This window comes from Delphinus delphis, chromosome 1, assembly GCF_949987515.2.
Source record: "Delphinus delphis chromosome 1, mDelDel1.2, whole genome shotgun sequence".
Lineage (NCBI taxonomy): Eukaryota > Metazoa > Chordata > Mammalia > Artiodactyla > Delphinidae > Delphinus > Delphinus delphis.
Window position 1 is genome coordinate 143,488,983 of NC_082683.1, and position 21,979 is coordinate 143,510,961.

Below are 21,979 nucleotides of genomic sequence, written 5' to 3' on the forward strand. Positions count from 1 at the left end.
TAACTGTAGATTGCTAAAAGTGAATGGGACCCTAGAGATCATTTAATCCAATCCACTCATGTGGACAACTGAGGCCCCAAAGAAAGGATGTGTCTTTTCCAAGGTCACACAGATAGCCAGTTACAGAGCTGGGAATAGAATTCAGATCTAACTCTAGATGACTCAGTGCCCTGGTTAGGTGAGTTAAAAGCCAGTTCAATTTTGGGGTGGCTTTGCGCAGCAAGAATTCTATTTGTGAATATGAGATTGTGCATCCTTTAAGCCAGCTGGTAACGTACATGTTGCGACTTCCTTAGCTCTTTCTCCCACCTCCCCATCCATGTCTAGGGAATACAGAAGATGGGTCATAATGATAGCCATAGCTCTGAAGGACAAAGGTACACTTCCTCATGGGTATTCTCCTGGCGCAGGTAAGACTGTGTTTCTAGAAGTTTTTTCTTTGTTTTTTTGTTTTCATGCATCTTGGGACAAGCTATCTTTCCGCGTCACTTTTTTTTTTTTAAACAACCTTGAGTTTGAAAAGTGACTTCTTAAAGCCTGTCTTCCTTTAGAATTGGGCTTATAATCATCACATTATCAGCTCATCTATGTACTTAGCAGGGCAGGCATTCAGTGTCTCTTTAAATGCTCCCTGGGTTCACCTGTCCCTGGTCCCAACCCTCTCCTTTAGTTTTCACATTGTTTATTTCCTACATTGTTCTATATGTATATTTCCTAATTAACAACAAAGTAATTGGGTCTTTCCATTGAAGTAGCTCTGGCTTCTCTCTGCAAGGAGCAGGTTCAGGTGAAACAGACCAGTGAGCTTCAAAAGTGTATAGAGGGGCTTCCCTGGTGGCGCAGTGGTTCAGAGTTCGCCTGCTAGGGGCGATGCTAGGGGACACGGATTCGTGTCCTGGTCTGGGAGGATTCCACATGCCGCGGAGCGGCTGGGCCCGTGAGCCATGGCTGCTGAGCCTGCGCGTCCGGAGCCTGTGCTCCGCAATGGGAGAGGCCACAACAGTGAGAGGCCCGCATACCGCAAAAAAAAAAAAAAAGCGTATAGAAGTCAGAGCTGTCTCGGTCACCCAGTGCTGGTCCCAAACTGCCACTGACCCTCTGAGTGATGACTCATGCAGCCTCTCTGTTCTTCAGTTTCTTCTTCCTGTCTCATCTGAAATGGGCTGTGCAGCTAAACTAGGCATGTATTTACCCTTCTCTTCTCAAATCCCCTCCTCGTGGTTTCTACAACGTTCTCCTCTGAGTCCTCCTGCCTGGTCTGTCTCCATCTTCTTCTTTGAACCTTCTTCCTCTTGATGCACTGAAAGATTTCTTCTCCCAGCTGTGACCTTGGCCCTGCTTCTCTCACTCCTATGCTGGCTGATGAGACCCAAACCCGACTCACACCTGAGCACTAACCTGCATCTCTTCATGTCTTCGGAAGGTTATCACTTGGATATTCAAATAACAGTTTCACATTTTCTTTTTTTGTGTGTCTCTGAATATATCAAATTCATTTTTTAAGGAAATTCTTGGTTGAGATATAGCTCACTGAATTTTTTTCTTTTTTTTCCACTGTTTTTCAAATTGAAATATAGTTGATTTACAATGCTGTGTTAGTTTCAGGTATGCAGCAAAGTGATTCAGTTATACATATATATATATTCTTATTCAGATTCTTTTCCATCATAGGTTATTACAATATATTGAGTATAGTTCCTTATGCTATACAGTAGGTCCTTGTTGTTTATCTGTTTTACATATAGTAGTGTGTATACGTTAATCCCAAACTCCCAATTTATCCCTCCCCATCCTGCATTTTCTTAACTAGAAGAAAACACAGGTGAATGTTTCTTCCCCAACTGGACCTCATTTATAAGGCTGGTGGAGAAAGCCCTTCAGAGACAGGAGGATGACCACCTCTTGTTGGACTACTGGAGCACAGGAGCGTGTGTGGCCATGGAGCCACCAGGCAGGAAGGGCCCTCCCACGCTGACTCCCATCAGCCCACGGATAGCGCCCCCAGAGCTGTCGCCCAGAGCATGACGGAGGAGCGACAGAAAGCTCGTTACTCCTTTTCACTAAGTTGCCCTAAGCCTCTCTATTCCCTCCTCATCACTCATCTGAATTTTCCAGGCTTTCCAGTTTACTTTGCAGTGTCGTTGTCTTCATCCTTTGGATCGAGCCAGCCTTTGCCAATTCCTACCATTTCCATAACTCAGACAGTCTTAAGCTATCTGGCATTTATAATTAATTTACCTCCTACAATTATTTTTCCATGTCTTTTTCTCTCTACACTTCTTTCTTTCCAGTATTTAAAATACAACAAAATAAAACAAGAAAGAAAAAAACTTGCATCTAACACAATCTGGGGGGAACTGGGCATTTCACCATGTCATTCAGGAATCTCTATAAAACGTGGTAGCTCCCATAGGCTACAGCACACACAGTTTCAGATGTTATTTTATTTTATTTTTATTGAAGCACAGTTGATTTATAATATCGTGTTAGTTTCAGGTGTAAGCAAAGTGATTTGGTTATGCATATATATGTATATATCTATATTCTTTTTTCCATTCTTGTCCATTATAGTTTATTACAAGATATTGAATATAGTTCCCTGTGCTATACAGTAAATTCTTGTTGCTTATCTATTTTATATGTGGTAGTATGCATCTGTTAATCCCATACCCTCAGCTTATCCCATCCCCTCCCTCCGGCTTCAGATGTTATTAGGTTAAAAATCTATGAAATTACCATTTTGGCAGATCAAAAGTGGTTGAGTATTGAGACTGTCCCATGGTTCAATGTCATATTATAAGCACTCTGTTCAAATTTGGCTTCACTGTGACTCCTAAAGTAAAGGATGTGTGCATGTCCAGCAAAAAGTCAGCAGAACTGTTACATGGTGTTCCGAGCAAGGGTCTGGCAGGATAAAGCCATCGGCTTCTCAAAGCAGCTGAAGAAAGTGTCGGGGGACTGATGGTCTGTGTCCCGGCCATTCGTGGTCAGGAAAAGGACACCTGTGTGCCTGTCTGCTCCTTTCTCCCGCCTGCCCTTTGCAGAGGAAATGCAGCTGGAATGTCCTCTCACCACAACAATGAGGAGAAGTGGACAAGAGGCTGTTTCATCACCTTTTCCTCTGCCCCGATGCCCCGCTGGGGACTGGAGAGCAAGCGTCCACTGTGTTTTGGAGGCTGCAAGAGGAAGTCGCTGTCGTTAACCCAACTTGGGTCATTCCTTCCGGGGTACAATGGTTGGAGGTGGAAACTTTAGCAGGAAAGCCAAAGGAGTTCTTTGACCCACGTGCTTGTGTCTGGGTCTATGGGTGAGGTCGCAGGCGTGCATTTGTGTCACCGTTTATGATACAGATCACGGTGGAGTTTTACCCTGAAAGTAAAGACGAAAAAGAGGAAAAGTCTGGGAGCTGGTGTTGGTGGTGTCATCACAGCCCCAGAATGGAGTCCAGTTTTGTTTTCATAAACAGGAAATTTCTCTCTTCACAGCTTAAGATGGGATATAAAGAAGTATTGTTCTGGAATGACTCTCTTCCTTCTTCTAGCTGATGTTTCTAATGGATTACCCCACCCCCTGCAGAGGCCAAGAGGGCCAAGATTTTTTTCAACAAAACCAGCCCCGGGCCACTTCTCCAAGCAGAATGGGCTTCACTTTGACATCTTCTCTCCCCTTGCTCACTTCTATGCCAGCAGTTCTCTGCCTTCCAGCAACTTATCCCTGGTCCTGCCTGGCCTTCCTACCAGGAGTAACGCATCCCATTGGGTCATCCGTGCCAGGGTCCTTAATGGGTCTGCATGTTGCATTGAGGATTAAATGTACATGTATCTGTATAAGGAGAGTACTTAGAACCACACTATATAAATAAGCATTCTATAAATGTTAACCAATAGGACTGCAGGAAGTGATAATGAATGGAGCATTATTGTTATGAAGACTGGGGTGGTATAAGCAATCACTATTTGAGGACTTTGATTACAAGTCAGCTCTGAATTACTGGATGAGAAATTACAGGATCTCTTCACCTTGGCTCTCTAAAGCAGTGCTGTCAAATAGAAATGTTAAATTTTCTAGTAATCACATTTTTTGAAGTAAAAAATAAAAAGAGGAAATTAATGTTAATAACATATTTTATTTTATCCATGAATCAAAAATATTCTCATTTTGACATGTAATCAAGGTAAAGTTTTTAATGAGATATTTTACTTTCTTGAATGCCTTGTCTTAGAAGTCTGCTGTAGAGTCTACACGTACAGCACACCTCAGTTTGGATGCTAGGTTTTCAATGATTAAAGTCAAATATAATCCTACCAAAGCACTGAAGTTTTGTTTAATGGGGAAAAAAAATGGTCCTCATTGCTTCATGTTTTAAATTTGAATATAAATTAATTAAATTTCAAATTCAGTTCCTTAGTTTCACTGGCTACATATCAAGTGCTCAGTAGACATGGGTGCCTAGTGGCCAGCGTATTGGACTGGGTAGGTCTGAACTGCCCACCAACTTCCTCCGATGCCCTCATACCTCCCACCTGGCCCGTGCACACTCTGGCCCCTGCCTTGCTCTCCTCACTCCCCTGCACTACTTCCTGCCTATGCTGGGCCTCTGCTCACACATTTCCCTTTACTGGGAATGCCTTCCCCTCCTCTAATGCATGGTCTCCTTCAACTCCAAAGTCACCTCCATCATGAAGCCTTTCCCAGCAGCTTCCTCTTAGAACTTATCAGCATTCCCTCCAACCTGGTGTGCTCAAGCCTCTGTTATATGCAATATGAACGCGTTTGCATCTATTTGCTAAGCGTGTATGTGTGTGTGGGCGTGCACACACGTGCATGCGAGTATTCTATGTTCCCAACTTGACCGTAAACCCTTCAGGAGAGCATCCCTGGCATTACAAACCATTTTCCTCTCACCTGGGCTATCACAGTAGCCTCCTAGCTGGTCTCCCTACTTCCTCCCCTGGCCCCCTTGAAAATCCACCCTCCACACAGCAGCCAGAGTGACCCTGTTGGAAACACAAATGATCATATATCTCCCCAGCTAAAAGCCTTCTGGTGACTTGCCGCTTTTCTTAAAATGAAGTGCACATTTCTCAGCCTGGCCTCTACAGCTTTACTGGGGGGCGGCGGGGGGGGGGGGGGGGGGGGCAGGGGCAGCCATCCTCTGTGGCTTCATTGCCTCCCCCATCACAGTGCCCAGGTGCCCAGCCACACTGGACTTCCTTCTGCTGCTTGAGTACCTCGCGTTCATGTCCACCTCAGGGCCAGTACCCTTGTTGGACCCTCTGTCTTTCATGCTCACCCAAGCCCCAGATTGTGCTCAGTTGGTTTCATCTTGTCATATGTGAGGTCTTACCTGACATCCCATTAGTCTCCACTCCCACTTCGAAGCCCCAGGCTTACACTCTTTCACAGCTCTCTGTTTGATTTTCTTCATCTGTTCTTACAACTTTGTTGATCTTCTCTTACAACTATTTGAAATCATTGTTCATTAATTGACTGGCTTGTTTAATGTCTGCCTCTCCACTAGAATGTAAGCAGGGAGCTCACCCCTTCTGTTCACTACTGTACCTTAGGGCCCAGAGGCTCAGCAAAATGGAAGTCTTCAATTAATATTTCAAATTAATGAATGAATATAAAATCCCATGTAACTCCTACAGCTGGTAAAACCCAATGATATATTGAGGGCTAAATCAATATCACAATTCACAAAGCAGATAAAACAGTGGTTGCAAACTCAGGTCCTTACAGAGACTTGGCAATAGTACATGAGTAAGGCACAGTAGGGAGGGGTGGGGACTGTGGCCAACAGGAGAGTGCTGTTTCCATTTAGAAGAGGCAAAATCATTCAGCTCCAATCATTAATGTCTCATCAGAATACAGGCCTAGTGTGACCTGAACCTTTGATTTTTCAAGAAAAGCTAAACATTCAACTTTTTAAATAAAATGTTTTAATTATTCAAATTATATAGACAAAATAAAATAAGTCTGCTGGATTTATTTAGCCTACCAGTTTGCAACTCTGAATTCTAATGCCTTTGGTTTAATTTGGTTTAATTATGGGCACCTGAGACCCATAATTTCTCTTTTCTTTTCTTTTTCACATTCCCCTTCTAGTGCTTCCTTCAACTCAGTAACTCAGAAGTCATTGGGTTTTTGAGTTCCAAATCCAATGACCCTTGATTTCAATCCTCATCTTCTTTGATCATGTTAGACCTTGGCCTCAGTCGTGTAGTGGCTGCTGAAAGGCACCACCAAGATCCCCCTTCAGGAATGAAGGTTTATACCCCTAAACTGCTGGGAGCATTGCCTGCAGACAACGCTTAGCTCTCAGCCTCCTCTGGGTATTATCTAAGTTGAAGAGAACTGCCTTGCCCAAGGCCATGCCCCCTTCTTGGTGGGCGGCCCACATCTACTGACAGTTTGCCACAAAGGTATAGAGTCCTGTCTCTCTTGCCCAAACTCAAGACATGTCTGAAGGGGAACACCCATTTTGGAGCTCCCCACAGGGTCTGCTGAGGCCTCGGTTGTAAGGCCAACACAGCCCAACTTCTCCCTCTACCTAACCCTGTTTCATTAACCTCCCTTTCATAAATATTAGCACCCCCAATCAATTTTTACACATGATCTTCATGTGAGTCTGCTCCTTGCGGACCCCAAGTATGACTGTTGGTATAAGAAGCGAAAATGTGGACTAGATCTCTTACCACCTGGCTGGCAACAAGGACCCCTCCCCTGGTGTTGGGCCAAGCACAGACAGCCCCTGGCACAAGGTTGCAGGGCCACTATCAGAGATTTCCTACCTGATGAAATAGGATGATGTGCTTGTAGAGGGAGATGCACTAGCTGGGGTTATGAATCAGGTATTTGAGAAACTAATTATGGGAACAGTATAATTTGGTGGCTCTTGGGAAGTTCAGTTGAGGCGTTGAAGAAAGATAGTAAAAGTTGGATTGTGAGAATGGGCACTTTGGGCTTTGTGTGTGCAAGAATGAGCAGTCAAGAAGAGGAGTCACCATCTTGGCAAGGGGAATAGACCCTGACCTGCAAGAGGAGGTAGGGCTGTTGTTACAGAATGGGGACGGAGAAGAATATGCTTAGGCCCCCGTGATGCATTTGAGCATGTCTTGGTTCTTTCTTGCCCAATTTTGACAGTAAATGGACAAATACAGCAACACTCATCTGAGAAAGACATGATGTCCAGTGGCTCAGGTTCTCAGAGACAAGGCGTCAGCTAAGCCAACAAGACCAGCAGAAGCGCTAGATGATGGTGAAGGGAATCTAGGCTCGACGGAGCAGGGGAAAGGTGGGGTATCAGCTATAGCCCTGAAACCAGCTGCAGTGACTGGGGTTACAATTTATCTCATTACTGTCCTCTTCCAAATTTTCCTCAGGAAGAGATGAAATTCCCATTGATTCCTGAAGGAGCTGCTCCAAGAACATATATGCAGTGATTCCAAGGGGCACAGGGTGGACTGTAGTGGACACTGTAATGCGCTGCCCAGACCTCCCTTCAGGAAGGGACTGGCCACCACCCACACCATCCAGCTGCCAGCAGACTGTCTCAGGATGCCAGTCACCTCTGGGTATGGCCTCAGCTGCGGAGAGCCACCTCACTCAGGGTCACATCCCTTCCCAGAGCAGCCCACTTCCTGTAACTCATCAGCACAGGGGTATAAAGGCTCAGTCTCCTCACTCCAACTCAGGACATCCCTGAAGGGTCATCCCAGCTCAGAGCTCCCATATGTCATCAGAAGCCTCAGCTGAGGTCACATCACAGCTCAGTGCCTCTCTCTGTCCAATTCTGCTTCTTTCTCTTCTCTTCTACTGGTGGGTTAATTCCAAAATCCTCCTGGATGTTAATCTTCTTAGGATCTACTTCTCCAAAGATTCAGCCACTGACATGCTGACTTTTCCTTCTTGAAGTCCCCCTTAATTCTCAAATGCTGTATTCCTGCTACCTCTCTGATGGCCTCTACCTCCATCTCTGGACACCCCTCTTCTTCCTCCCAGTCCTTAAGGGTAAAGGTAGTTTATCTTAGTCACTGCTCTTTGAAAGAGAGGATTTTCTGATAACAGGATGCTACCTACTAGCAGAAGATCTACACCCACACCTACATAAATGGATTGCTGTGGGATCTTTACCTCTCCTATTTTTCACATTTCCTAAAAGTAAAGCATCAGTTTCTCTTGTTTGGCCCCAGGAAATATAACAGAAGGTGATATGTATGGCAAATGGTCTTCCCAAGAGAGTACTAGAAGTTTCTCTAATCCTTTATAAAGATTTACATTTTGCAATGTTATACCCTCTCCCTCATTGCTGGTCTACACACACACACACACTCTCACTCACTCACTCTACTCATCACAAAAATAAGGCAAAAACACATACCCACAGACTATATGTGAATTCCATCTCACTGCCCATCTTTTAGTCCATTGCCTGATAACCCCCAGCCTCTGGGCAGCAAGGCCAATTCCCTTTTCTGGTTCACATTAATTCTTTGACTCCCATATGACCAACAGAATCTTATGAGACTAACAGGTGGTTTAACATAATGGAAAACACAATGATCTGAGAGCAAAGAGACCCAGGTTTCAGGCACGGTTTGCTGCTTACTAGCTATCTAGCCAATCAAAATCTCGATTGCTTTACCTTGGACCCATTTCATTCATTCATTCTTTTATTTATGAAACACTCTAATGCCTGCAGAGGCCAAAGCATCAGGAGAGCTATTTCTCTTGCAGAGTTATCGGCAGGCGTGAATGATGGCAGCTCACCGTCTACCTCATGAAAACCCTTCGTCTTCTTGAAGACATCTTGCCCGGCATCTTGCGCGCCACCTCTGTGCCCCTTGCCCCATTCCATCTTTAGCCTTTCATACCTTCCCAGCGTTTAGGAAGATCAAGGAGAGGCCACAGCAAGCTGGATGCCACCCTTGATATTTAGAGCAGGAACCGCACCCCCCACCCTCTTGTGGAGTATTGACTTTTTTCCCTTTGGGTCTCTAGCACTCAGCACAGATCTGGCACACAATAAATAGCTGATATAAATAAAAGAGCCCAGTTCCTCACACAACTTCCATGCCTGCTTGGGGCTTTGTCAATCCCTGGGCAGGTCCCAGAAAACATAAAGGCAGAAGGAGATCCTAACATCAAACACCGCAGACGATGGGAGAAAGGTGCAGGACACGTGAGTTATCACCAAGGGTTTCCAGGGATACAGAGAAACTGGCTTGGAAGTGAGTCACCCCCGAAGGGTTTGGAGAATTAGGGCACACGTCCAGGCTGATGGGAACAAGGGGAGTTGGCACGCACCTTCCACCCTCTGAAAGTGTGGGAACATCGACTGGGTCAATAAGGGCAGTGTGGGAATCCCCCTGGGAGCTGAGAAGTGGCCATGTGACCTCTCAAGGCCATCACCAGGACGCTCACTACCTGTCTCTCAGCACCCAAGTCCCTGGCGTCTGTATCACCTACTTCCTGGTTTTGAGGCCCAAGGAGGTGGGAGGGGAAGAAAAGCCACAAAGCCAAAGGATTGAGTGCCCGGAGCCTTAGAAGGATGGTGGCCTTCCCCTCACCTGTCTCACTCTTTTGAGTCTCTTCCTTCACTTTGCTAATAATGTAAAGTATCAGCTAAAAATTGCAAAGCATGCATTTCATTTGAGTTTTATTGCCCTAACAGACAGCATTAGATTACAAAAGAGGACATTTTTCTTCTCAGTTTTAGCTTATTCTGATGATTTATGATTAGATACAGCAAGAGTTCATAAACTTCCCTGACCTGCTGACAGTTTTTACAGGCTCCCAGATTTATTTCCATCTCAAACTTAACAGCTTTCATGTGACTGATATTCCCAGCGTCGCAGCGTGGCCGAGCCAGGGGCTGGGAGAGCGCCTCTAATCTCCATGTTACTAATTTAAATGAAGTCTTGGTCTGTTGTTTAAAAAAGACATCAGTCATCCTGGGGAGGTTTACAGATCCTCTTGTAATGTAATGTCAGCCCCTTCTGAGATATGAGGTTTATAAACCCTCACGATGTTGAGTGTTGGCAGACACGCCAAGGTCACTGTGTATGGCAAAGGCGAGGGGAGGGGAATGCGCTTCAGAGCAGGAGCAAAGAATTCCAAAGAAAGCGTGTTCTCCTGGAGAGACGGGGGTGTGACTGTCAAGAAAGGAACCTGAGGCTGGTGTCTGGGGGGGACTGGAGAGAGGAAGGCAGAGTCGAGTTCTAAGGGCGGGACCCCTTGCTCTCAATTCAGCACGTCTCAACTCCCTCTGAGGCTGAGAAGCCCTGAGAAAACGCAGCCCCTGGCCTCTGCCCTGAACATCATCCTGGGCACCCGCTCTTTGTTGGCGAGGGACCCGCTGCACGGGGCAAGTTGAGCTGTGCCCCCAAGTCTGGGTAGAGAGACCCTGAAAAGTCTGCTCCTCTCTACCGGCAGACAGCCTCCTGGGCTTGGGAAATCTCAAAAAGGAAGGCATGTTTGCCCAGCTCTGGGAGGCCCCCCAGAGGCGACGAGGAGGAGAAGGACAGGACCCCATCATCAGAGTGAGGCGGAGCTGGGAGAAGACAGATTCCTTGCGCCAGCCTGGGCTGTTCTCACACATTCACACGCCCGGGTGTCTGAAGGTCACTTCCAATCAGACTTTCACTGGGCAGGAGTTGCCTTTGTGTTATTTGGAGATCAGATAAGAAGTGACAAGTAGCAATAAGCTCTGGCTCACTAGGGAGATGGCTGAGGCCCACAGGGCTGAGGGCTTGGGGGATGGGGGGGCACTTTTCATTCCCCTGGGACAAGAGGGAGGTGTGGAATGAATGCTTTGCCCGTGTACTCTCTTGTTAGAAGGGGAGAAAGGCCAGCCTTGTGTATCTCTGAAGGCCCAGGTTCTCCAGAGGGAGAGTCTGCGTGATGAGGATTCACCATTTGCAACCCTGGACCAGCAGAGGCAGGTGACATTGCTGTTCCTACTGACATTCACCCAGTGCTAAGCATATGCCAGGCTCTGGGTAGGATCTCAGTCAACCTTCACAGCCATTGACAATTGAGAAAGGTGAATGAAGTGGATGTTATTATTGCCATTTTACAGATGCGATAACTGAGGCTTAGGATACTACAGAACTAGCCCAAGACCACACACCTAGTAACTGGTGGAGTTGAAGTTCCAATTCTAAGGTCCAGTTTCTCACCCACTACATCCTAACACCAGCTAAGAAGACTACAGATAATAATAGTAATAATAATAATAAAATATCAAGCTCCTGTTTGTCTATAATCCCCTGGAACCCAGACAGTTGACCATTTCCTCTTGCCCTGGAGGGAGACTGAGAAACAATGGTTTATTTCAGTGTTTCTCAAAGTGAGGTCCAGTGCTCACCACCATCATGGGCTGTAACTGGGCTGCCAATCAAAGGCAGTTTCCTGATGGGAGCCCCTCCAAGCTCTGCATATCAACACGTGCCCTGGGAGATTCATACTCACTGAACATTTGAGAACCACTCGTCTTTTCAAAGCATGTAGTTGGTGTCCTGGAGCACTTTAGCAGCAAGGGAGATGACACCGTTTCCCAACAATTCCTGACTTCTCTCTTCACAATGCAGGCTCTCTATTTGCTTGACATGAATTCCTAGAGCAGAATGTTAGAAAATATAAGCATAAACATACGTTTCAAAGGCACTTCAGAAAGGTTTGGAAATTATCCACCAATCTTTGTCATTTATCTCTTCATCTAGAGCATCCGTAGATAATGGTAATAGAGAAAGAGCCGGATGAACCAGATGTTGGCATTTGTTAACTGCAGCCATTTCCCTGTTGGAATACCAGATGTCTCTGTTTTGGGGGATTTTCTCTGGAAAATCTGGTGAACCACATAGCACATTTTCTCAAAGAGTGCCCTATGGATCACCAGCACCCCAAACTTCTGGGGCTGTTTGTTAAAAATGCAAATTCCGAAGCTCTACTCCAGGCCTACCGACGTGGCTACCCTGAGGGATGGGGTCCTGGAATCTGTATGTGTAACAAACTCTCTGGATGATTCATACATACACTCAGGTTTGGGACTATACCTGGTACACCTGGGAGAAAGGACCTGGGTTTCACAATCAGATGGACCTTAGCTCAGAGCTAAGCTCCACAGTCAAACCCTCATATGTTGTTGCTTGGAACAGAAAATAGTGCAACCACTTGGAAAAGCAGTTTGACAGTTTCTTGTAAAATTAAACATATACTTACCATACGACCCAGCAATTCCACTCCTAGGAAGTTACCCAAGAGAAATGAAAACATGTTCACACAAAAACTTGTACACAAATGTTCAGGGCAGCATTACTCATAGTAGCCCCAAATTTGGAGCGGCCCAGAGCCCATCACCTGGTTACTGAATGAATAAATGTGGATACACAGCGGAAGGCTCCTCAGCAAGAAAAACCAACAAACCACTGATACAAAAGGGTGAATCTCAAAACAATACGCTAAGTGGAAAAAATCCAGATATGGATCACTACGTACTATATCATTCCTTTCAAATGAAATTCTAGAAAAAGCAAAACTAATCTCTAGTGACAGAAAGCAGATCACTGGATGCTTATGTCAGGGATGGGAGAACGGACTGCGAAAGGACATGAGGGAACTTTTGAAGGTGATGAAAATGTCTTGTATCTTGATTTTGGAGGTGTTACCTACGTGAGTGTGTTTGTTAAAACTCATCAACCTCTACACTTAAAGTGGGTGCACTTTACTGTATGTGAATTATAACTCAAATTGATTTTATATATTTTTTAAAGTTCAAAAAGCCCCATCATTTATGAACTATGTGACTCTGACCAAATCACTTAATTTCCCTGTTCCCTTCTCCTTACCCCAATCCAAAGTAGTTTCCAATATTCCATTGTGCCTCTCACCCTAAAATCATCCTTCCTACTTTAAAACTCTAGAAGCCCTATTGGTTATATAAAGCTGTCTTTTATAATAAATAGGTAAGTGTCACGGTTCAAATGTTTATATCAATTTTTAAATGCTCTTGGTGATTTAAGGACGTGTTCACCATCAATCATGTGATCCTGGCTGACAAAGTTTGGCAGTAGCGTTGCACGCTGTCAGGAAGGATGTTAGGTGTTTTGGCCAATAGTAGATGGAGGCCATGTTTGCTTGGGGTTCATTTTGCCTGGCAGGAGGATCCCAAAGCCACTGGAGAACAGGACTGAGGTGCGGCTGTCCAAGGGCTTACATATTTATGGATAGTGCATTACAGCCCAGAAGAATTAAGCCATTTACCCACAACGCCCACATGGGTAGCACCCTATGCGGGAAACACGGGCTCCCTTCACCTTTCACTTGCACCTTATGGGTGCAGCCCCTTCATTCATGTACTTAATACATTCTCATTAAGCACATGTTTAGAATATGTGCCAGGAACAAAGAACAGCCACTGGGGGTTCAAAAGTGAATTTTAAAAAATATATATTTCCTGCCCTCCAAGAACTCAAAGTGTATTCAGAGCACAGATACATAAGAAAAAAATAAAAGCAATATTTTGTAATGCTATGATACAGGCAGATGCAAGATGCTGTGGGTTTCAGAGGAAGTCAGGCTCAGCTCTTGTTTGGGAGGAGTAAGGAAGGCTCCACGGAGGAAATGACGCTTTAGCCTCATCTGAAATGATGATTAGATGTGCAACAGACAGAGAAAAGGGGAAAGAAGCTTTCTGAGCACAGGGAATAGCACATGGAAGAGCTCAGAGGCCTGAAAAGGCCTGGTAAAGCCTGCTAAAGCCAGGGAATGCAAAAAATTGATGGTGGGAGTGAAGAGTGAAGTAGACCACAGTAGGTAAAAGCCTTGTATGAGGGTGGTGGCCGCCCATCACGGGGAGCTGCTCTGTTCCCACTTGCTGCAGAGAAAGTGTGGCTTTTAAGTGCTCACACTTGCACTCTTCGCTAGAGGTTGCCCTTGGCTGACTGGCGCTGCCTCATCTAGAGATGCCTGGGCGTTCAGACGCCCCTACCTCTGGAAGACCCACAGCCAGTGGCTAACCTGCCTTGCCTCTGGACAGGACAACTTCCTCCTTGGTGCAATTCTTGCTCCAGAGCGCCCCCTGGGATCAGACAGGGGTTGCGCAGCTCCTGAAACATCTGCGTCTGGCTTCTTCTCCAGCCGTATTCTGCTTATTTCAGCCCCTTACAGGTCCCTTCTGAGAGCTCTTCCTCAACAAATCACTTGAATACTGCTTAAGGAAACCCAGCCTAAGAATCCAAGCCAAGGACCCTGGGCTTCGGTCTCTAACCAAAACAGCACAGCACTGGTGCCTTTGCTGTATAGCCCAGGGCTGCCTATATTTACTGTTTGTGGGTTTCTTTCATTTTTCCCTCACTGTGCCCCCTGCAGACCCCACCGTGGAGAGAAAACAAGAACTTCTCTGAAATGAGTCGCCTCCACTTTAGATCGTGGCTTTCTGATTGCCATCTCTCTGCAGACGGACACTTGAAACCATCCCTCGCTCCTTCCCTCCTCTGCCTCCCAACCCTTCAGCTCCTGACCCCTCTTCTGTTCATTTCACTTCTGCCATTGGTGTGTCCCTCCACCGCCAGGCTCGCAACCTGTCTGGCCATCTGCTTCCGTTCCCTTCTCCTCCTCTCCGTTAGTTTCCCCTCTGCCCTTTCTAAAGCAGGTCTCTGGCCGCATCCCTCTCCTACTTAAGAACCTCTGCTAGCTGCCTGCTGCCATCACCTTAAGGTGACTTGACCTTTCAAGTCCCTTTTCAATCTTGCCACAATATATCCTTCCAGTCTCTCCCCTACTATTTCCTGATACAAACCATTGAGTAGAGGTATAGTGGTGAGGAAAGTTTGGGGCATGTAGTAGCTGTATCACCTTGGACCAATTACTGATACTTTCTGTAACTCAGTATACTTATCTATAAAATGGCAATAAAATATCTATCTTTGGTGGTTTCTAAGGGTGAACAAGAAGCGAACTAAATGGCTAGGTCAATTTAAAGTACTTGATCAATTATATTCCAGCCAAACGGCACGAGTTGTTACTCAGCAAACACCATCTAGAACTTCCTTCCTCCGTGTTTTTCCTCAAGCTTCTCTCCCCACCTAGGACAACTGTGACAGTCAAACTACCTCAGTATGTAACTCCTTAATAACAGATTAATATCCAAAATATATAAAGAATGCAACAATTTAATGGCAAAAAAACAACTAATTTGGGCAGAGGATTTTAATAGACATTTTTCCAAAGAAGACTGACACATGACCGATAGGAACATGAAAAGATGCTGAACATCACTAATCACAGAGAAATGCAAATCAGAACCACAATGAGATGTCACCTCATACCTGTCAGAATGGTTATCATCAAAAAGACAGGCGATAACAAGTGTTGGTGCAGATGTGGATAAAAGGGAGCACTTGTGCACTGTTGGTGCAGCCACTATGGAAAACGGTATGGAGGTTCCTCAAACAATAAAAAGAGAACTACCATAGGATCCAGAAATTCCACTGCTGGGTATTTAGCCGAAAGAAACAAAAACACTAACTTAAAAAAAACAATCTGCACTCCCATGTTCATTGCAGCATTGTTTACAACAGCCAAGATATGGAAACAACCTAAGTGTTCCTTGATGGATAAAATGATAAAGGAAATGTGGTATATGCATATACAGTGGAATATTATTCAGCCACAGAGAAGAATCTTGCCACGTGTGGCAACATGGATGGACCTTGAGGGCATTATGCTAAATAAGCCACACAGAGAAAGACAAATACCATATGATCTCACTTACATGTGGAAATGAAACGAAAAAAAAAAAAAGGCCAAGCTGACAGACACAGAGAACACACTGGTGGTTGCCTTGATTGGGGGATGCAGGTAGGCAAAATGAGTGAAAGTGGTCAAAATGTACAAACTTCCAGTTTTAAAATAAATAAATCATGGGGATGTAATGTAGAGCACAGTGACTATAATTAATAATACTGTATCGTGTATTTGAAAGTTGCTAAGAGAGTCGATCTTAAAATTTCTCAAAAAAAGGGACCTTGTTGGCTTCCTTGGTGGCGCAGTGGTTGAGAGTCCGCCTGCCGATGCAGGGGACACGGGTTCGTGCCCCGGTCCGGGAAGATCCCACATGCCGCGGAGCGGCTGGGCCCGTGAGCCATGGCCGCTGAGCCTGCGCGTCCGGAGCCTGTGCTCTGCAACGGGAGAGGCCACAACAGTGAGAGGCCCGTGTACCGCAAAAGGAAGAAAAAAAAAGGGACCTTGTTTCCTTCCTTAGATAAATAGTTCCTTTTCCTGGCTTTTCAGCCCCATAAGAGGCTGTCTTATGACCCAAAACAATGTAGACATGTGGACAGACTCTGACTGGCAACTAAGGAAAAATGCAACAATAAAATGTCATTTTAATGACAGGTGGGGTGGGGAGTGGTTGAAGGGGAGGGGGAGGAAGGCGGCAGAGATGAGCAGAAGTGGACGCCTTGAGGACAGTTCTCTTTCAGAGGGTGACAGTTGACCTGTCATTGGTGCTTTGGAGCTGCGAGCAGAAAGTGGAGGCTTCAGGTGCGGAAAGCATCCCCCGGCCCATGTTGTCACCATGCCCTGCCTTGGGACATGAGACCAGGCAGCTGAGTGAGCCGGTCCCACTCACCCCACCCCACCCTGCAGCCAGTCCTCAGCCAGCCCACCCCCAAGGGGCTGACAACCCACTGCCTTCTTGGGAATGACGATCTAACACTCCCCATTCACTCTTGGGAAACACGTCCTGCAGCCTGTACTTCCTGTGTCTAACTGCAAGTTGAGCCCATTTCTACCTATTTTTCCCCAGGTGGGAATGTGAGGACAGAATTGAAGATCGGTGACTTCCTACTGAGCTTGGTGCTAAACTCTGACAAAAATGTCCACTGACAGTTCATAGGCTGCATCGGGCTTCTGTGGCAGCAGGCCCCCCCGCCAGCCAGATCCATGGAGTTCCCCGTGTAGGATCTGAAGTCCTGATTTCAGGTCGTATGAGGCTGTTTCATCAGCATCACCCCTGGTGGACACCGGGGGCCTGTGCTTCCCCTCCTCACATTTGGATACAGCAATAAATGCTAACGCTGACATCACATGTACTGGGTGCCAGGCACAGATCAGATGATTTACATGATAAAAAATACATATACTAAAATTCATTTCATCATCACAAGAACACTGAGAGATAGATACCAGTATCATCCCCATCTTACAGAGATGCTGTGACTCAGGTTAAATAATCTGCCCAAAGTCACCCAACTATAGGACGGCAGGGCTGGGTTTGAAGCTGGCAGTCAGGCTGTAGAGTTGTGCTCCCAACATCTCACTGCCTTTGAGGACCTTCCCCAGCCCGTCTCCCTGTCTCCCCCGTCCCATTACCTCCTCCAGTCTAGACTGCGCACTGTGGCTCTCAACAGACAGACATGTCATCGTGTTCCTCTCTGGGCTGGAGCCCACAATGGCTTGGTCCTGCCAGTCCCACACTCCAGGCATGGGGATCAGGACCCCCTTCTCCCTTTCCTCGTCCAGAACCTTCGCATGGTTTATCTGGCTCTGCCACCAGGTTCACCCACAGGCCACTTCTAGAAGTGCCCATATGCCCTCCTTATCATAGACCTTCCACTATTCATATCATAATAGGACCATGACCTGGTTTATCCATAAATGTTTCAGATAAGAATTCTAGGTCTCTTATGGTTTTCTTCCCTATTATTTTTCAAACCGACTGAAGAAAAGGACTGTTTATCTTTCCTCAGCAAGGTTAGTATAATTCCAGGGAAATTAAATTCTGCCCTTGAATGCCTAAAATTCCACCATTAGAGATTCATTTCTTTGACTTAAACTTTGTCTTCCCTCTTCCCTTAAAATGAATAGGCTCTTAGTAGGAGTTACCAATTGAGCATTTCTAGCCATTATTCTTAGAATGGGTAAGCTGAAAAGATTCTAATCCTGTATCAGCATTTGAAGGAAGGGAGGACAATAAGGAGAACAGAAGAGTATAAGCACCAAATTTAGGAATTGGGAGAAAAGAAAGGTAACAACGAGAGGAAAAGACACAGAAAGGGGAGGCTAGTGATGTCACAGAGCAACTAATCTGCCCAATGATTTTGTTGCCCCATAGCACACCAACTTGCCCCTGCACTATCACTGACTCATTGAGCTCAGCATTTTGGCAAAGATTTTCTAGGTGCAGGCTCATGTTCTTTTTCCTTCCAACCTTCACTCCCCACTCCCCTAACAGCTGATGCATCAGATCTACAGCCACAGAGTCAGGACTTGCAACTGGGACTACCAGCCATTGGTTTGCAGCCCATCTGCTTGTCTGCCCACCAGCCCTTCACCAACATTCCTTGGACCTCCACCCACCTCTGACATTTCCAGAAATGAACTCTCTGAGGTGAAGGCTTTTGCTGCAAGCCAGAGTTTGGGGCACGGAGCCTGGCATCTGAGGTCCTTCAGATAATCCATTGTTTAGATGCTTTCATTTCCAGGAACAAAGGCTCTCCCACCCCCACCTCTCCTCTCTGTCCCTTCAAAGGGCACCACTATGTAGCAGCAGAAACGCATCATGATATCATTTCTGATATCCATAGGTTTCAGCAATCAGTAACTGGGTTTTATTCCAGGAAAAAGCAATATTCTTTGACAAATAAGCCATTTGCAGAGCAGTTTAAATGACATGGCAAAGAGTGACACTACAAACCGATGAGCCTGTTTTCTCTGGTCCTATTCACCAAGAAGCAGCTAATGTCCCAGATAAAGCATGTAGATCACATGTGACTTATAACATGAATACAGCACTGGATAAAGAGCCACAGGAAGAGACCACCCTGGTCAGCCACTGCCCTGATGAGACACCCACCCAAGCTGACTCTTTTTCCTTCCTATCTTCGAATGGGAAAATATCATCACTCCCATGTCCTTGAGGGTTTTCTTAAAAGACTTCCATTCCTTAAACATTTCTCTTCTAGTCACTGAGGCGACCAAACTCGGGTCTCCACTAGCCCTGGAACTATTGTAACCTGCTTGAATATGGGGCGTTTCCAGGAGGCAGATGTTTTAACCAGCAGGGGAAAGAAAGGTCTGTTTCTTATTGACGGAACCCTAGCATGTGTAATAGAACTTCAAAGATGCAAGGCCAGATTGGGCAGGCAACATCAAAAGCTTTTGACTGGTGCTGAGTAAACTTTGTATTCTGACATACAAGTTCTTATCTATTCTGCTCCAGACTTGAGAGAGGGAGGCTGCATCTAACCAGATCACATTGTTTTTCCTCACAGCTGCCAACTTGGAAAAATATCAGGACACAAAGGGACCATTAAAAAAAAAAGAAAGAGAGAGAGAAACACACACACACACACACACACACACACAGACATGTTTTGTTAGTTCCTAAGCAACACAATATTGCCAAGATGGGGGCCCTTCGGAAAATAAGAAGACATTTGCTACACTACCCATCGACGCCATTCACTAATCCTAATTTTTATCTTTTTATAAAGAAATTAACAGTATGTATTTGGATAAAGTCTGCTACTCCCTACCATCCACTTCACTTCACAGTGTCTCTGTCTCTTTGATAAACATTCACGTTCTAATAAGGCCAAATCAAGGGTTTAATTATATCTAAACTCAAACAATGAAGCCATTTCCTTATTAAAAATTTTTTAAAATAATAAATTCACTTATTTTTTTAATTGTTTAAAGGAATTACATTCACTTCTTTGGATTACCTGCTTTTTCCATTATTAAAAAAAAAAACAAAACTTTAAAATGTGTTTCATTTCAACATAACTGAATAACACTTCCCCAGTCTGGGAACCAGAGTCTATCAGGAGGGCCATCTTTCTATCAAAGCCTGTATGTGCCTCCCTCATGTGGGTTTGTTTCAAGACACCCAGTTATTTCCTCTGAGAACATCAATGTGTATCTACGCTGGGGAAAGGAGGAAGAGCCTCACAGAAGGGAAATTAGTTTTAAACCTGGGGTTTTCCTCCTACATTAAGAACACATTTATTTAATCAGAGGGTCCTTCTGAGCATCTTATGCGTGGGTTCTGTGATTTCCTCCTGCCTCTCGGCTCTGTGCCTCTGTGGTCACATCCATATTTAGAGAAGCTTAAACAGGAGACCCTGTAGACCAGTGCCATGATGCTCAACCTCGAGTGCGGTTCAGAAACCCAGGGCCCTCCTAGTAGAAGGATGGACCAGGGACCCGGAGTGTCAGCCCCACCTGGATGCTTGTAGGAAATGCAGACTCTCGGGTCCTGCCCCAGACCTACTGAGTCAGAATCTGCATTTTAACAAGCTCCTTAGGAAACCTGTGTGCACATAAGTTTTGAGAAGCGCTACCCCAGAGCTCTTCAATGTACACATGCCCAGGCTCCAACCCTGAGGTTTTGGGGACGATCTGCAGTGAATTCGTGGATTCTGTGTCTCAAAAGTGCCCGCAGTGATCTGCTGTGCCTTAAGTCTAAGAACCAGTAGTGAGATGCTCAAAGGTATCAGACAGACCCAACCTGCAATTTTGGTTTCTTTACTTATTAGCCCGTGACACTGAGCTGCTTAGAAATGAGCTAAAGGGACCCAGAAATTCTTAACATTCAGGGAACTACGTGTAATAAGGCCCCTCAAAGAGCCCAGGGAATGGCCATCTCTGAGGTCCCTGATTTTCCTTCTATCCTTCCCTGTCCTTGCCATGTCTTCAACCCAGAAAACTTTTCCACTCTCCTCTCTGCTTCCAAGGTCTGGCCATCTACCAGAGAAGGCATTTTGAGAAGGCTGTTTTCCTCTGATGCTACTCCTCAAGGCCCTTTCTGCCTCCTGTTTTTTTTTTTAAATATATTTATTTATTTATTTAGGCTTCATTGGGTCTTTGTTGCTGCATGTGGGCTTTCTCAGAGTCACCTCAACCCCTTCCCTTCTCTGTCCCTATGTTCCCTTCAGGGGCTGGCCCTGTTCCTCATGCTGAGAGGATACCCAATAAAAATCAGTTAAGTCTAATCGAAGTCATTCTCATGAGTTCCTTGAATTGCCATTCCAAAAATATCCTCTCTTTTATACATCAAGGCCAGGAGAAAAGAGGTATTTCTATTGAATATTGGTTTATAAAGGCCACATCTTTACAAGCAAAAGTAAGCAGAATATTGAGGCAATTCATTTATTCAGTGAAGCAATTATTAGACCAATAACCTATAATTGAAAGAAACATAAGCATTTAAAGACTAATTTATTTAGCATATTCCACTGTCAAGCCTGATAGTATTAATTATCAGAGTAAGACATTATTTTGACTTTGGTTTCTGACAGAAGAGTGACTTTACAGTATCTTTCACTCACTGATACTTTAATTAAAGAAGTCCAATGGGGTCCACCCATTCTCATTAGGTGGGTTTTACAGTGACAAGGAAGTGGGTGGGATCAGGGTTGAAGGGGGTTGTGTCCCCGGAAGTGGTGCAGGAGGTGGGGCTAGACCACTCAGATTCATTGGATAATCTCTCACCCTCCACACCATTTGCCCTAGGTCAATACATTCTTGACTCACTTGATTAAAAAGTGGACAACTGCCCTGGATGATTCATAGGCCAGATGATACTGACCCAATAACCCAGAGGTTCCACTTCAATTATAAAGGCAAATGAAAAATTCCTCGCTGGCAAAGAATGAAGTATTTCTCAGGGAGAAAACTGGTAGCAAATAGTCTTCTATCCTGCACAGAGAATGCCATCATCTCCATGACTCTCACACACAATGGGATTCTTCTTTGAGGACCATAAGAAAACAGGGGTCTCTTTTTCAGCAGGTAGACAGGTCAATAGCAAGGGCAGGATTAAATGCTCACAGCTCTGTCTTCTGAGCAGAGTGGGCTGATCCCCCCAGTGAGAGTGGCACCCAATCCTTTCATGTGGGCCTGTACTACAAGCATCATGGCCATTCTTTTTTTTTGAGAGCCCACTCTGTGCCAGGCGTTTCACATACAA